Source organism: Cannabis sativa, chromosome X (assembly GCF_029168945.1).
Source record: "Cannabis sativa cultivar Pink pepper isolate KNU-18-1 chromosome X, ASM2916894v1, whole genome shotgun sequence".
Taxonomy (NCBI): domain Eukaryota; kingdom Viridiplantae; phylum Streptophyta; class Magnoliopsida; order Rosales; family Cannabaceae; genus Cannabis; species Cannabis sativa.
The window spans coordinates 32,658,289-32,676,205 of record NC_083610.1 but is presented as its reverse complement, the minus strand read 5'-3'; positions in this window follow the sequence as shown (position 1 = coordinate 32,676,205).

Here is a 17,917-nt window from a genome sequence, read left to right as displayed (position 1 = left end):
ACTTTTTTAATCAGTTTTTTGTTTTTAAAATTGAAAAAGTAAAAAAATATTTTCAAAAGTATGTTCTATAAAACTGTTTTCACTTTTCAATTTTTTAATTAGAAATCGAAATTTTAAAAACAAAAAAAAAAAAATCACTTTCAATATTTTTTTTAAACAATTTTTTTTCTTAATCAATATTTTGGACTCCGACCAGACCCGGACCCAAATCCACTCTTCACGGCCCTAGCGCTGAACCCGACTTCTGACCCGAACCCGAATTCGACCCCGGACCTAGACCCGACTTAAATAAAATCAAAAAATAAAAATGAAAATAAACTTTACAGAACACACTTTTGTTTTTTATTTTTAAAATTAAAAAATAAAAGTGGTTACAGAACACATTTTTGTTTTTCAAAAATAAAAATTTTAAAAACAATAATTTTACTTTTATTTTGTGATTAAAAAATTAAAAAACAAAAGTGTTATCAAACGGCACCTAAAAGAAAACTACTCAGAACTAGACATTATAATAATAATCATAATAAATAGTAAGAGTTTAAGGAGAAGAAAAGAACTATGATGAAGAACACTTCGAAGTCGATCTCCGTCTCTTCCTTGCTCTGTCTCTCTAATTTGTAGCTTTAGAGTTATTTTCTTGGTAGCCTAAGAAGTCATATTTATAGTGCTTCAAGATAGATGAATCCTATTAGAATTAGGATTCTATTTATAGTGCTTCAAGATAGATGAATCCTACTAGAATTAGGATTCTATTTATAGTATTAGAAAATATCTCACTAAAAGAAAAGATAACTCATCTTTTGAAAAAAAGATAAAAAAAAAATGCAACTCTACTTGAAAAGCTATCTTTATTTTCGCTATCCTTTTTTCAAAAATTTCCTGCTGCAATGACTGATATTATTTTAGCCATAACTCTCTCTATACTACATGGAATGGGACGATTCAAGATGCTATGGAAAGATAAGAACGAGATCTAAAACGTTTATGTTGAGCTCCAAGTCCAGTTATGTCTCTAAGATCGTCAGAATTTGCAATTAAGTTCCGCCTTGTACAATCAAGCCCACCGGTTTCTACTATTTTCCACCAAAATATGCTAAAATTCCTCCAAAAGACTCTAAATGCATGAATAGTCTTTAAAATAGCATAAAAAAATTAAAATCACACTAATTAATAATTTAAAGAATCAATTTAAGAATATTAATACATAAATTAGCTATATTTATAAGACAAATATGGACTCATCAATACCATGTAAAATAAATGTGGTTAATATTTGAAAATCACACAGCTGTAACGTTCTGGGATGTCTCGCTGGGAACACGGTAACAATAGCCTTGGTAGCAACCTAGAACCTTTTCCCATGTCTTTCCGAGGTTGATGATGTAAGCCTCGTCATTCCTGCGCTTGAAGACATAATGCTCCATCTAAAAATTACAGTTCTTGGCGACAAGGTTGACTTCAGCAATCAACATCATTTGTATGTCAGCTTCTATCTGAGAGAGCTGACTCGACGGAGCTGTTATCCCGATCGAAAGGTGTCTGAAGCTGATTAATGAAGGTACCATGAGCGTGCCTTCCTATAGCAAGATGGGTGCCTTGCTATTAGATGTTTGGATTTATCTGACTTTTATACTTAGTCTGTATAAGGTGTAATATACACTAAGTGTCTTACCAGTCACTATGTATCGTCTCCTAATGCGTAGTGAGGTTTATGCCTCGCCTTGTACATCTAAATTTGTATGGTGTTAATGTGAATCAATAGTTTGTATATCTTTATCTCGCGTAAGATCTTAATTTTGTAAATATACTCTGTCAATTCCGCATTAATGAGTTATTCCATTTTCAAATATAATTACCGTTACATTCATAGATTCATATTCTTCCCAATTTGATACGTGTCCTCCTTTGAAATGATAGCCGAATTTTGGGTATAACAATTTCCCCTTAAAAAGTTCTTATAAAAAGTGCTTTTTAAATGAACACAGAAGGTATATTCGTCATAATCCCTTTTTGAAATTTTGTATGCCTTTGATTTTGGCAGTTGTCATATCTTTATTTGCAGAATTTTTTAGTATCCAACCTTCCAACTTCACGCAGTGAGTACCTCATTCTTTCTTACTAACTTTTCTCTTCAGGCGTCTTTTCTCGTTTACGCTACACATCACCGGTCGTCTCAAAGGGTCGAGACGCTAGAGACTGAATTTCGCTAAATTAAGGAACATAGGATGTTGTAGCCAAGAAGTAGAGCGATGCTGAAGCTGAGGTTTCTTGCACTAAGGATGAAGTAGAAAAGCAACACCAAGCTGACCAACAAAAATTAAAGCACTCGAGAATTATGTTAAATTTCTTCAAGCTAATCTTGTTAAAAAACAAGTTGATTATGATCAAAAGCTCAAGGAATTGGGGACTGAAACCAAAGAGAGGATCAACAATATCGGTTAAAGGGCCATCTATCAGATTTGGTCAGCCAACCCCGAGTTGAACTTGAGTTTTTTTTCGAGTGATAAGGCTGAAACTGTGCATGCTTATTGCGAGAAGACTCGGGAGGAAGAATTTAGCGAGGAAGAAGAGGTTGACGCAGAACAAGAAAATCCCACAAAGTCCCCTATGATAATGTAGACTTTGTCTTGTATTTATATTTATTTATTTTTTGTTTAGGAAAATGGCCTAATGGTTTGCCCCTTGCAGAATTTTTGTAAAGACAAGTTTGTGAAGTTGGTTGGCCAACTAAGCTTTTAATTATCTTTAAATGCCTCGTATTTTTCCATTTAAGTAGTTAGTAATCTACTATGTGCGCGAGCAGTTTATTATGTGCCAGGCTTTTGATTTGCAAGCAGTTATCAACTTTGTCTCGCAATAATAGTTATAATCTGTTTCAAGCAATCTTGAATATACTTTCAATGATCTTATCACTTTGTACATTCTTGATTTCTTATATGAATAGTTAAATCATCTATTCATATACTAGGTTTAAGTACTTTTATCAAGACACCTTGATGTCTCATTTAATACTTTTCTATATTGTGCGAGCCGTTAATATTCAGTTTCGAACGCGAGTTATGAGTTATTCTCATTTATAGCTTTTGATTTTCTTTTCTCGTTAGACAGGTTTTAAATCAAAAGTTACGATGGTTTGATCCCTTTCTCCTCAGAAAGGTTTGATCAAAAAACTTTAAAAAAAATTCAAAAAATTTTAAAGTTTTGTGGGTTTGCACTATATCATGTATTTCTTGATAAATTTCGATTAATTATACACCTATGCCCCTTAAGTAATTTTAAAGAGTAACACTTTGAAATTACGTAAGAAAAAGAAATGATAACTTTATTCATAACTGAAGTTCAAAATATTACATCAGCAATGCAATTTACAATCATTAGTTCACTGGTAGTAGGGTCGCAAATGTTCCACGTTCCAGTAGTTCTTTATTAGCAAGCCATTCGGCCGAGCTAATTTGTAAACCCCGGTTCCTACTATCACTTCAATCACATAAGGACCCTCCCAGTTCGGATTAAATACTCCCGCTGACGCATCTCGCGTATTCGCAAATACTCGTCTTAGCACCAAGTCTCCAACGTTGAATAGCCTCTTCTTGACTCTTTTGTTGAAGTATCTTGTTACTCGGTGTTGGTACGCTGCATTAGTGACTTGCGACTCAGTTTGTTTTTTGTCAAGCATATCCAAGGACAGTTTTAGGAGTTCTTAGTTTTCTTCTTGATCATAAAACTCTCGTATATGAGTCGATATGTTCACTTCCACAGGTAACATTGCTTCCGAGCCAAATGCCAGTGAGAATAGGGTGTGTCCTTTTGCTGTTTTTTCAGTAGTTCTATGGGCCCAAAGTACTTGAGGTAGCTCATCAACCCATCTACCTTTGGCAGCATCTAGCTTCTTCTTGATAGTATCCTTCAACGTTTTGTTAACTGCTTCCACTTGTCCATTCGCATGAGGCCTAGACACAGACGAGAAGCTTTTCATTATTTTATTCCTCTTAGTGAACAAGACACCATCGAACTGAGTTGCGTTATCAGATACTATCTTCATTAGAATTCCAAACCTACAGACGATGTTTTTTACAATAAAGTCGACGACTTTTTTCCAGGTTATGGAGACAAAAGGTTCAACTTCGGTCCATTTAGTGAAGAAATTGACTGCTACTACTGCGTACTTGGCTCCTCCTCGCCCTGTGGGAAGTTCCCCAATTAGATCAATCCCCCATATAGCAAATGGGTAAGGCGAGGTCATCATCCTCAGTTCTGTTGGTGGTACAAGAGGTATATGTGAAAATCTCTGACACTTATCACATTTCTTGACAAACTCATGGGTGTCCTTATTGATTGTTGGCCAGTAATATCCTTGTCTAATGATCTTTTTTTATAGACTCTGCCAACCTGCGTGATCCCTGCAAAAGCCTTCATGAATTTCTCTGATGATCTCGTTCGCTTCTGTACGAAGGACACATCGAAGTAGGGGCATGGAATAACCTCTTCTGTATAGTTTGCCTTCAATTATCATGTAGCGAGGCACTGCATATAGGAGTTTTCGTGCCTTGTTTTTGTTAGTTGGAAGTTGTCCGTTGAGTAGATAGTTGATTATACGAGTCATCCATGTAGGTGAGCTATCTATCATCTCAACATCTTTTTTTTCACATATACTGGGCTCATTTAGTACTTCCACTGGAATCAAGTTTAATTCATCCAAGTCGTTCTGCGAGGCCAGTTTTGCTAACGCATTAGCGTTTGAGTTTTGTTCTCTTGGGATTTTCTCGATTTTAAAGTAATCAAACATTTCCAAGTTCTTCCGAACCTTCTCTAGGTACTTATCCATTTTTAAGCCCTTAGCTTGGTATTCCCTGAGAACCTGATTTACAATCAATTGCGAATCACTATGACATATGAGATTCTTGGCCTTCAACGCCTCGACTATCCTCAAGCCAGCGACCAAGGCTTCATATTCAGCCTCGTTGTTTGACGCGTCAAATTGAAATCTCAAAGCACAATGAAACGTAAAGCCTTCTGAAAAAATTAATATTACCCCTGCACCCGAGCCCTGCTCATTAAATGCACCCTACACGAATAACTTCCAAGTGTCTGCATTTTGGTGAATAAGCGGATTTTTCTCTAGAGTTATTCTTTCTATTAAAAAGTCTGCAAAAGCTTGGCCCTTGATGGATGTTTGAGGGTGATAAGTTATGTCAAATTACCCCAGTTCAATTGATCATTTTATCAATCTTCCAAAAACGTCTGGTTTTGATAAAACTTGTCTCAAGGGTTGATCAATTAACACTTTTATTGGGTGTGCCTGGAAGTAAGGTCGTAACTTGCGAGACGCGTGGATGAGGCATAAGTCAAGTTTTTCAGGAGGGGGATACCTCAATTCTACCCATAGTAACCTTTTACCGACATAGTAAGCAGGTTGCTGGTGCTTTTCCTAACTACAAGCAAAGGCCTTTTTACCGGGGCATTTCGTCAAATGCGCCGGTAAAAGTTGTTGACACAAAGCAAAACCTGAAATCCCACTTTCATTATTGCACCAACAAAACATATTAATGCCGGCGCAATAATGAACATCCGTCGGTAGAAGTAAGAAAATGAAGCGTCAAAAGGCGCGAGAAGTTTTCTACCTTTCATTTTATTTTTGCTGGCGCACCGGAAAAAGTCTCAAAAAAAAGGGAGGGAAACTTCATGCATGGATTTTTTGTGGTAGGTGGGGATACTTTTACTGGCCCACAATTGTGCTGCAAAAAATATTAAATTAAACGCGCATTTTGACCTAGGTCAAAATGTCTCTTTAAACACTTTTACCGGCGTAACTCGATGCGCCGGTAAAAGTATTAATATGTATCAGGGAGCGCGAATCCCCCTTTCTTCCCCATTTTCATTTTGTTCTCAAACAAACCTAGCCCCCTCTCTCGTTCTCTCTCTGATTCCCTCTCAACCTCTTTCAATCTTTCTTAATTTCTCTCAATCTCTCTTTATCCCTCTCAATATTTAAAAAACCGCAACTATGGTTTATCTTTCTCTCTCTCAACTATGGTTACCAACTAAACTCAAAATCAAAAGAAGGAAGGAAGGAGGAGCACTGGTGGCTGTTGCCTGCTGCGAGCCTGCGACTGGGAACGAAAAATTATTAGAAAAAAAGGGTTTAAGCTAAAAAAATTTCTGCTAGTGAACCCCCAAACTGGTATGTCTAAGTCTATCTAATGTAAAAAAACCATTAAATCCAATTTAATGGGCCTTGTTAAGCCCAAACCGTTAAAAACCGTTTATAACCGCGATCGGTTACGGTTGGTTTTTTGATGTTAACGGTCGGTTACGGTTTTGTGAACAATTACACCGTAACCGCCTGGTCGGTTTGGCAGTAGGTAAAAACCAACCGTAACCGACCGAATTTCACCCCTATGTATGATTATGTATGTATATATGTATATATATGCATATGGTATGTGAGTGTATGTATATGTGTATATTTATGTATGTATGTATTTTTGTATGTAGATATGTATGTATATATGTGTGTATGTGTAGGTGAATATGTATGTATGTATATATGTATGTAGATATGTATGTATATATGTGTGTATGTGTAGGTGAGTATGTATGTATGTATATATGTATTATATAGATATGTATGTATATATGTGTATGTATGTATGTATATATGTATGTATGTATGTATGTATGTATGTATGTATGTAAATATGTATGTATATATGTGTGTAAGTGAGTGTATGTGTATGTGTGTGTATAAGTGTATGTGAGTGTATGTGTATGTGTGTTTATATGTGTAAGTGAGTGTAGGTGAATGGATATGTGTATGTGAGTGTATATACGTATATATGTGTGTATGTGTACATATGTATTTAGGTATTAAATTTTTAATTTGGTTTTACTTTTTTATGAAATTAGGTCCATGTTCGACCGCTCCGGATTACCGCTAGCTGTCCGCAATTATTATTTTTGTACTCGATTCAGGTATGTTTTTTTTGCTTTCTCTTACTAGCTAGTAGTTTTTGTTTTTAGTTAATATGCCTATGCATGTTAGTGAAGTAGGTTCTGTGATAAAATTGACTGTTGTTGGATGGGTGGATTATTTTTTTGTACATATATTGTCGTGAAATATTTGTTTGTGTTATTTATAGGTTTTGAAAATTTTGGGTTTACAATTTTTAAGCTGTTATGCTGCCTAAATTTTAGTAGAGATAATGTAAAATTAATTAATTGTTTAAATGAAATAAAATTGATTTACTATTAAGAATAAAATAAAAAAAATTAATTGTTGATAAAAGAAAATAAATAAGGTAAAACATAAAATTGAAACATGTAATTAAAAATTTAGTAAAGTAATACTTTTTTCTAAAAAAAAAATATTTTAAATTTAAATAATAAATGATTAGAAAAATATTTAATTATGACATGTAATATAAAATTTAAAATATAATAAAGTGATATTATAAATTTTAATAAGTTAGTAATTTTAATTTAAATAATAAATGATTAAAAAATAATAAAATTAAAAAAAATGTAATATATAATTTAAAATGTAATAAAGTGATATTATAAATTTTAAAAAGTTAGTAATTTTAATTTAAAGAATAAATGATTTAGAAATAATATAATTATAACATGTAATATATAATTTAAAATGTAATAAAGTGATATGATAAATTTTAAAAAGTAAGTAATTTTAATTTAAATAATAAATGATTAAAAAATAATAAAATTAAAAAATGTAATATATAATTTAAAATGTAATAAAGTGATATTATAAATTTTAAAAAGTTAGTAATTTTAATTCAAATAATAAATGATTAAGAAATAATATAATTATAACATGTAATATATAATTTAAAATGTAATAAAGTGATATTATAATAAGTATAAATGAGCATAAGATATTGTAAAGTATGATAAGATATTGTAAAATAGCATAAAATAAAATTTTTATTATCTTTTCTTGATCTCTTTGGTTATACACCAAAGATAGGATATAATAATTGTATTTGTATTTGTATTATCACATAGTGATAATTTTTTTTTTAATTTTACACGTGCACGAAATACCTTAGACCCGTTTGGAGAGGCTGAGTCAGTGAGGACTCTTAAATACGCTTCTCTAAATTATCCAGGTCTGTTTGTCCACATGGATAGTTTAGGCTTGTTTTAAATTTATAAGATCTATTGCTTATTTGATTATTTCATTTGTAAAAATATTTTGGTACATCATCTTCTTACACGTTCTTGTAAGTCGACAAACTTAATTACTATAAGTTTGCTAACTTATAAGAACTGTGGGGAGGTGCTGCCGAAATTTTTACAAAAATAAAATAATCTTAAGAGCGTAGATTGTACTATATGTATATTACAAATTTGAATGGGATATGTTCTTTACCCTTTTAGTAATGGAGTGAGAAGGTGGATTAGGACACTTGCACATTTTCTTGTTTATTTTTAAATTTTTTTTTTGTTAATTACTTAATAGTGGAAGATGGCTACCAACCGAAGTTGGATGAAGGCGCACCGGTGCTCTGTAGAGTTTCGAAGTGGCATTGACGAGTTTGTTGCGGTTGCAACGAACCACATGAATTTTCACGAATTAGCTCGATGCCGATGCATGCGGTGTTTGAATGTGAATTTCCACACACCTGCAACTATAAGGGTTCATTTATTTCTCAGCGGGATCCAACCTTCGTACAACCCCTAGTATTTCCATGGGGAGACTTTTTCTCAGCCCGCAGTTGAACTTCCTGAAAGCGACGAAGAGGAAATGACAGATATGTTGGCAGACATGTTAAGAGGGGATCCTGGGTTTGACGAATTTGCCAGCACTACTACTTCTTTCAATGAACCCCCTATCAATGACAACAACAAGTTTGATGAATTATTTAAGGAGATGGAGTCTGAGTTGTATCCAGGTTGAAAAAATTGGCCCTCAATGCACTGGTAAAACTTATGCACTGCAAGGTTTTGAATAAATGGAGTAACCACTCTTTCGATATGTTGCTGTCTATCGTGATTGAACTATTTCTGGAGGGGACAAAATTACCGAAGTCGCATTATGAGTCGAAGATGCGATTGCGCGATCAAGGTTTGGGTTACGACTCAATAGATGTATGCAAGTATAATTGTGCCATTTTGAGGAAGGAGAATGAGAAGAAAAGGTTTTGCCCTATATGTGGCGAATCACGATGGGTAAAAAAAAAAGGTAAGGGGAAAAAAGTTCCTCACAAAGTTATGCGTTACTTTCCACTCACACCGAGACTAAAACAATTATATTGCTAAAGACACACCGCGGAGGATATGCGGTGGCATTACTCATAAAGACCGAAAGAAGACGGTGTGCTTAGGCATCCTGCGGATGCTGAAGAATTGGAGCGGTTTGACCGCCTTCATTCGTCTTTTACTGTTGAACCTAGAAATGTCAGGCCGGGATTGGCTACGGACGGTTTTAATCCATTTGGCAATATGAGCAACTCTTACAGCCTGTGGCCAGTTATTTGTGTCCCATATAATTTTCCACCGTGAAAGTGTATGAGTTTTGAATCGTTGTTGTTGGCCTTATTGATTCCAAGTCCATCTTCTCTTGGGAAAGACATAGATGTATTCATGAGACCGTTAATTGATGAACTTAAACAGTTGTGGGAGACGAGTGTTGAAGCCCAAGATGCCTACAACGGAACTCTATTTTTCAATGCGTGCGGCAGTGTTGTGGACAATAAATGATTTTCCTACTTATGCTCTAATGATTTTTATGGCACACTTTAAAAAATTATGGTGTTCAGTTATTTAAAAGAATGCAGTGTTCTCTTATTTTTGTGTAAGTGGTTTGACACTAATGAGAGTAGAATGGATAGTGACGGTGTTATTACTAGCATTTGCGTCAACCGAGAGTGATACCAAAATGAACTGTTGATACTTGCATCTCAAGTAAAATTGATGTATTACATTCCTGATCTGAAGAACGGTAAAGACTGGCTGATTGTAAATGAGTACATCCCACGAAATGTTTGGGACTTCCCGAACACTGATGGGGAGACACCCTTTATACAGGAAAATAATTAAGCTGAAACCGAGCTCGCTGTTCAACTTCCACAGTTGGATGATGTTGACTATGTTCGCCATGATGTGGACCCAACTGAAGTTGCAAACATCCATCATGTGAATTCACAACCTCAACAATTAGATGATTTCATTGTCGATGATGACACCAAGGGTCTAAATACCGAAGAAGACAACTCTTTAGAATTAGAGAGTGACAGTGATGATAATGTTGTATAGGTAACTAATGATGAGGATAATGAATTGTAATTGTAACAGTATTTTAATAGGAATAAAAATTAAAATCGTTCTTGTTTAATATGTTTTCAATATGGTTGTTTATTTTAAATAAAAAATATGTGTTGTATATGTAGTATGTCTACACCAGGTGGCAGTAGTTCGAAAAAGAAAGGGGTCAGAGGTAAATACAAAGGCAAAAATATTGAAGAAGAGCTCTCCAAAACACCATCTACCAAGTTACACATTGAGTTGCATGCAGAGACGGGCACCCCAGTCGGCAAAAACGGAAAAAATTTCAACAATACGTGTAAATGGATGGTTCACATGTCTATCCCCATGAATAAATTCAACTGGGAAGATGTTAATAGAGCTGAAATCAATGCACTATGGGACAGACTTGAGGTATTTTGTAATAAATTTTTTAATTTTTAAATTACTATATTCTTATTAAATTGTAATTAATGTATTAATGTGTAACTTTTTGCAGACCAAGTTTGTCCTCCCAAGAGATAACCCTACATTTGTAGACTATGGTGAGTACGAGATGCCAAAGAGTTTACGTGACTGGAGGGCAGATTGTAAGAAAAAGTGGATACAAAACATTGAGGAGCTTGGACAGGAGAGGGCCGACATGTTACCTCCTGACGGAGTAACTCAGGAGGTGTGGAGTGACTGGATTGCTTATTCGAACACAGACAAACAAAAGGTATTTAATAAAATTTCTAATTTTAATAATGTTTCATCTTATATAGTCAATAATAAATAATTAATTGTTAGAAAAATTATTAATTTTAGGCGAGAGCAGCAAAAAATAAAGAAAGTCGGGGTAAGATGAAACTTCAAGGAGGCTGGGGATCAAAGCCTATTGTTTCACATGTTGTCGAGGGGGTAAGTTTATATATTACATTATCATTGATTTAATTTGTTTTTAGTAAAATAATAATAATAATATAATTTTTCTTAAAATTAGGCTAACCCCGACAGCGGAGAACTGCCAACTGCGGTGGAAACTTTTCAAAAGTTTCACCATAAACGCAACAATTGGCGCATCGAGTACGCGCAACAAGCTTACGTAAGTTTACATTTTAATTTATTTCTTTCAATTTATTTTGTATTAAAATTAACCATTTCATTTATTTGTTTGTTTTAGGAGAAAATGGTTGAAATAGTGGAAACTCAACCAGCACCCACTGTAGATCAGCTTGATGAGACTGTTGTCGATCCTACATAGTACCCCCGAGACTTACCTGTTATGACGCAAGTACTCGGGGAGCAATCTCGACATCTAAGAGGCTTTGGCCATCTCCCTAGACTGAAGGGAGTTAGGGCCAAAAGAGCATACGCCACACATTTTTCAGCCCCCACGATTGTTACAATGGAATAGTACGAGGCTTTACAGTAAAAAGTGGAGGAAGCAGAGTAGAAAACTCAATATACAAGGTAGCAATATGAAACACAACAACTCTACCTCAGACGATTCCAAGATTAGTTTGAGTATCTTTCTCGAGCTGTTCCGGGTTTCAACTTGCCTCCCATGGATCTTCCACCATTGCCCACTCCTGGTGCTGGATCGTCATCTCATGCTCCTGGTGCTGGACCGTCATCACATCCTCCCCAGACTCAGAGAAACAATGACGATGATATTACTCGCCTATAGAACTTTACTTTTTTTTATTATCTGATTCGAACATCTTTTAATGTTTTGTTTATATACTAATTTTAGTACAACATAATATAATTAATGTTTGTTTATCTTTTAATGTAAATTATGTTGGTTTTTTTCTTAATATAAAATTTAATATAATTAATTTTGGGTCTATAATATAATTAATTATAATTAATTAAATATAATTAATTAATTTTTTTAAAAAAAATAGTTTCAAAAGGTAGCAACAAAAAGGTTCGCGCCAATCCTGAATAGTTTTGCCGGTGCATCTATAGCGCCGGTAAAACTTTTCGTGCCAATTTGAGGATTGGCGCGATTCTTTTTACCGGTGTTATATTGCGCCGGCAAAAGATTATCAAAGCAGGTTCATAACGGATAAGGGTATCCTTTTACACCGGCGATTCACCTTTACCGGTGCATTTCACCTACTTGTTGGTAAAAAGTCCTTTACCGACCAAGATTCGCAGACATGTTTTGCCGGCACCTTTAGTGTACTTTTGCCGGCACAAAAATGCGTCGGCAAAAGTAGGTTTTCTTGTAGTGCCTCTTCTCGCACTATTGCTGCACTAATCGTGTCTTCTGAGATTGCCAGATAGAGGAGTAATGTTTTTCCAGTCACTGGTTTTGCCAAAACTGGAGGCGTCGCCAAATGCCTTTTAATATTTTGAAAGGCCTCCTCGGATTCTTTTGTCCACTCAAATTTCTTGTTGCCTCGCAATACATTAAAAAATAGCAAACACTTATTAGTCGACTTCGAAATGAATCTGTTAAGTGCAGCCATCCTTCCTGTTAGTGCTTGGACTTCCTTCGGCTTTATTGGTGATGGCATATCTATCAAAGCCTTGATTTTCTCAGAGTTTGCTTTAATGCCCCTCCCGTTGACTATGAATCCTAGAATTTTTTTTAAGGAAACTCCAAAGGAACATTTTTTCGGGTTAAGCTTCATATTGTACTTCTTTAGTATTTCGAAGCATTCTGCGAGGTCCTTGGTATGACTCCCACTTTTCACTGATTTTACCAACATATCACTGACGTAAACCTCCATGTTTCGACTGATTTGATTCACGAACATCTCATTTACCAATCGCTGATATGTTGCCCCAGCATTCTTCAACCCAAATGACATGACTTTGTAATAGTATAGTCCCATGTTGGTTACGAAGCTCATATGTTCCTGATCTAGAACATGCATTTTTATCTAGTTATAGCCAGAATATGCATCCATGAATGATATAAGCTCGTGCCCAGTAGTTGCATCCACCTGCTGGTCAATCCTAGGTAGTGGAAAACAATCTTTTGGGCACACCTTATTCATATCAGAGAAGTCAATACAAGTTTTCCAAGTTCCGTTAGGTTTTGGGACGAGAACAGGGTTGGTTATCCACGAGGGATAAAACACCTCGCGTATAAAGTCATTGAACAACAACTTATCCACTTCCTGTTTGAGTGCCCCTTGTCTCTCAGAATCCAAGGGTCTCCTTTTCAGTCTCTTTACTAGGTAGTTTGGATCAACGTTTAAATGATGGCAGATAATATTTGGGTCAATCCCTATCATATCTCCATGGTTCCAGTAGAATTGATCCTAGTTCGCCCTTAAGAAACTTATTAGCTACTACTTCAACTGCTCATCCAGGTTCTTCCCAATGTAAACACACTTTGTAGGATTTCTTGGGTCCAGAATAACTTCTTCCAATTCTTCAATTGGTTTCAATAAGTTTCTTTCATCTTGAATCTGAGGATCAAGATCTTCGTCCCTTTTTTGCTTTCTTCTACCAAGACTGCCATTAACTAGTGACCGACTTTTCTGTGTTGCAGCTCTATGCGATAGCAATCGCTAGCCAGCATCTGATCGCCTTACACCCACACCCTCCGGTGTTTGAAACTTCAGGCATAAGTGCTTAATCGAACTAACTACCCATAGTCTCATCAATGCTGGACGACCCAGTAATATATTGTAAGCTGATGGAAGATCGACAACCAGAAAGTCTTGCATAATTGTGGCGGATAGAGGTGCCTCACCCAAGGTCAATTCGAGCTCGATTATACCTTGACTGGAGATAATGTCGCCAATGAATTCTCATAGATTAGCCATGCAAGGCCTCAATTTCACCTTTTCGAGCCCCATCTTCTTCAGTGTTTCCCTATAAAGGATGTTCACTGAACTCTCGTTATCTATCAGCACCCTCTTTATCCTTTTATTGGTGAGTTGGATAGTAATCACCAATGGATCGACGTGAGGGTATCTCACGTTCTTCTCATCTTCCTTCGAAAATATAATTGGAGGTTCTTCAGTTTTTACCTTCTTGGAAGGTTCTGGGGCAAATACTAACTGCTCATTTTTTATTTCCTTCACGTACCTCTTTTGGGCATTGTTGCTCTCTCCTGTAATATGCGGCCCCTCAGAGATAACTAGGATATCCTCTCCTTCAGTAGGAGGAGGTTGTAATCCCTGGTTGCTTGGGTTTTTGGGTGAATTGGGCTGGTTATGTTTATTTCCCTGTCTCTTCACATATTGCTTGTAGTGGCCTTACGCGATGAGACTTTCTATCTCATCTTTCAACTGACATCACTTGTCTGTTGTGTGCCCAATGTCTTTATGGTACTTGCAGTACCTGGTCGGATCTCTTTTATGCCTCGCGTGCCTCATGGGCTCAGGTTTACTGAAGGCAACCTTGTGCTCATGCGTGAGGTAAATATTTTCCTGAGTTTCATTAAGCTCGATATAAATAGTATAAACTGGCATGTAATTATCGTGCTTCTTTTGTTTCTTCTTGTCTTTGGACAACCCCTTAGAGTCGTCTTTCCTCTTTGAGCCAGAGGCCTCTGAGTTATCAGCTTTCGTCGAGATGGTACTTGTTGAAACAGTGCTGGGTTTGCCTCCCGAGCCAGTTTTTAACAAGTTCATCTCTTTTTGAGCTTCTTCTTTTAGAATAAAGACCTAAGCCCTCTCGTTGAACTCGGTGATGTTCTTCACTAGACGACCCTGTAAGTCGTCCCACAATTCACCCCCAGTGGTGGAGAGATCAGTAGTGATCCCTGCCTGAAGGGCAGTAAGTTGTGTACTATCATCCAAATTTCTTACTCTTGCAGCAGCCGTGCTAAAACAACTTAAGTACGCCTTAAGCGTCTCACCAGGCTGTTGCTTTATGTTGGTGAGTGAGGACGCTTCGGGTCACCTATCCCTTGCGGCTTGGAACTGCTTTTTGAAGTCCTTGGACAGCTGTTCCCAAGAAGTAATGGAATGATGAGTAAATTTATTGAACCAGCTGCTGCTCCAACTAGTGAGGTGGGAAACAAAATACAACGTAAATTGTTTGTAACGTTACTAGCTCACATTATAGTCTTGAAGTTATTCAAATGCGAGACCGGATCGGTGGTCCTATCATACGACGAGACATGAGGGTTTTTAAATCCCTGGGGAAAAGGAGTATTCATGATATCTGGATGGTATGGCTCGAGTTCCTCATCTTAGTCATATCCAGATTGTTTTCCAAGCTCCCCTACTTGATACCTTTTGAACTTATCCTCCAACTCATCTATTCGCAATTGGATTGGATCCTCTTACTTTGGACCGAGTTGTTGGCGAAGATTAGGTTTTTTCTAGTTCAAGTGCTCTCGCAGATCCGGTTGGTTATAGTTACTAGCGGACCTCGTTCTACTCATGGACTGTGTCCTACTTACGGACCTCGTCCTGCTCATGGACCTCGTCCTTGAGTGACTTACAGTCTTACTTGTACCTATGCTTTCTCGATCATTGTTGCGACAGGTACTTTCTCCTCCTCATGTTGATCGATTGTGGGTCCTTGGGCATGGTTCGTCGTGTTTCCCCTACTAAGATTTGTACGAGCCCATTCCTTGTGGGTCTGGAAAGAACGCTGGTGGTTTCTCGCTGGTGACCTACGTCCCCCAGGTTGTGTCCTAAGATTTTTCTCGTTTTCACGTGGAATTTCCTATTCCTTGGTTTTGAGTCGCCTCCTATTCTCATTTCTATGTGATGGTTCTGGCTGATCATTTGGGTTTTTAGGGGAAACCTCAGTTTCCCCGGGTTGCTCATTTTCAGGGGGTCCCTCAGTTTCCCCAGGTCATTCTTCCTAAGCGTTTTGAGTCACAACAAACATAATTCAAGCAATATACCCAGAAACTAAAAACACCATTAAAGAGCAAAGTTTGAGGTCTTATGCTCAAACCTTGATCAAACCTCTCTACCAGCCTCTAACTCAACTTAATCAAACATAAAGAACCTTAAAACTACCTCTGAAAATAGAAACACAACAATAAAACCTAGAACAACCTATCCTCAAAAATTGCATGAAACCTAAACTTCAAACCATGAAAATTTAAAGAGAAAACAAAGGGAATTTGATTACCTAGAAGTGGAAAAACTAAAATCTTGCTAGAAAACTCAGAATTGAGCTGAAAAATCCCCTACTTGTTGTTGGTTTCTTGATGGAGAGAGAGAGAGAGAGAGAGAGAGAGAGAGAGAGAGAGAGAGAGAGAGAGAGAGAGAGAGAGAGAGAGAGAGAGAGAGAGAGAGAGAGAGAGAGAGAGAGAGAGAGAGAGAGAGAGAGAGAGAAGGTTGAATGTTAACTTTTCTACTTTTGGTTAAATGTATTAATCTAAGGTATTATCTAACTTATTTTAATAAATATCTTCATATTATAAAACATAATATAACTCCACTAAGGACAAAGAATTTATATGGCAAAAGACTATTTTGCCTCTTACTTAACCAAAAAGCATCCATGCCACCTAGGGGATTTTGGTCAAATCTAATACTTCGAATATTCCCGATATTCTTCTTACTTTGAATATTCTTGACACTCCCAATGTCTATCTAATTTGTCCCGCTATTTCTAAAATACTAAACCATAAGAAAATGTGACTATATCGGCCAAACGTCGCGTTCCACTATTACCGGACATAAAATATGAAAAACATGAAATTTTATATACAACATAAATAACACATCTAGAATTCAAATATATCACCATAAATTTATAAATCATAATTCAAAGTAATTCCAAATTAAACCCTAATTATCAACTAATTCTCATATTAAAATTAAGTGATCTTTACATATCTAATTTTATGAGAAGAAAAAAAAACTATGAGAGTTACACTTATAAGAATTGTCTGGTCATAGCAAGAATAAATGAATCAAAAGGGGATCCAAACTTGTAAAATGAGTCATAAATTGGAAGAGTAATTTTCGACTCAAAAAAAGTGAATCAATGTGGATTCAAATATTGTAAGAAGATTACAAGATTGGAGAAACAATTTTGACTCTTAATAAAATCAAAGTGGTGAACAAAATTGATGAGAATTTGTTAATTTTAGTGTAATATTTGGGTTAATCTCATTGAGGAGACAACTATATATAAAATAGTAGGTAAAAATAATCATATTATTTTATAAGTGGTGATGTCAGTTTGATATTTTAGTTTTGTTGAGAAAACTAAGAATGTCAAATGACATTTTTCTAATAATGATCTCTAAGAGGCATTTTAGAAAAATGATTAAACTAAAGTTATTTAAATAAGGGGTTTTTATAATACTAATTTTTGGGGAAAAGTTTAAAATTTTACTGTCACACAGAATGTTTTACAAAAATACTAACCTTTTATAAAATAACCATAAAATAACAAAATAGAATAATTAAAATAACATTGGAATAACTAAAAAATAACCGTGGAACAACAGTAAAAACTGAACACAGTGCACAGTATAAAAAACACACAGTATTTTTGAATAAAATTCCACCCCATAATAAAAATATAAAAAAGTTAAAAAATTCAATATGTGGTGTAAAAACCTCTTTAAATAATGTGGAGATTATTTAGATAACTAATATTGGTGAAAAGTGATTCTTATAAAAATTTCACTTTATGCTAGAAATGTGGGGTGAGCCACAAATTTAATCAAAATGTGTTGAGACATTATTGATTAATTTAATTCAAATTTAAAATCAAGTTTGGC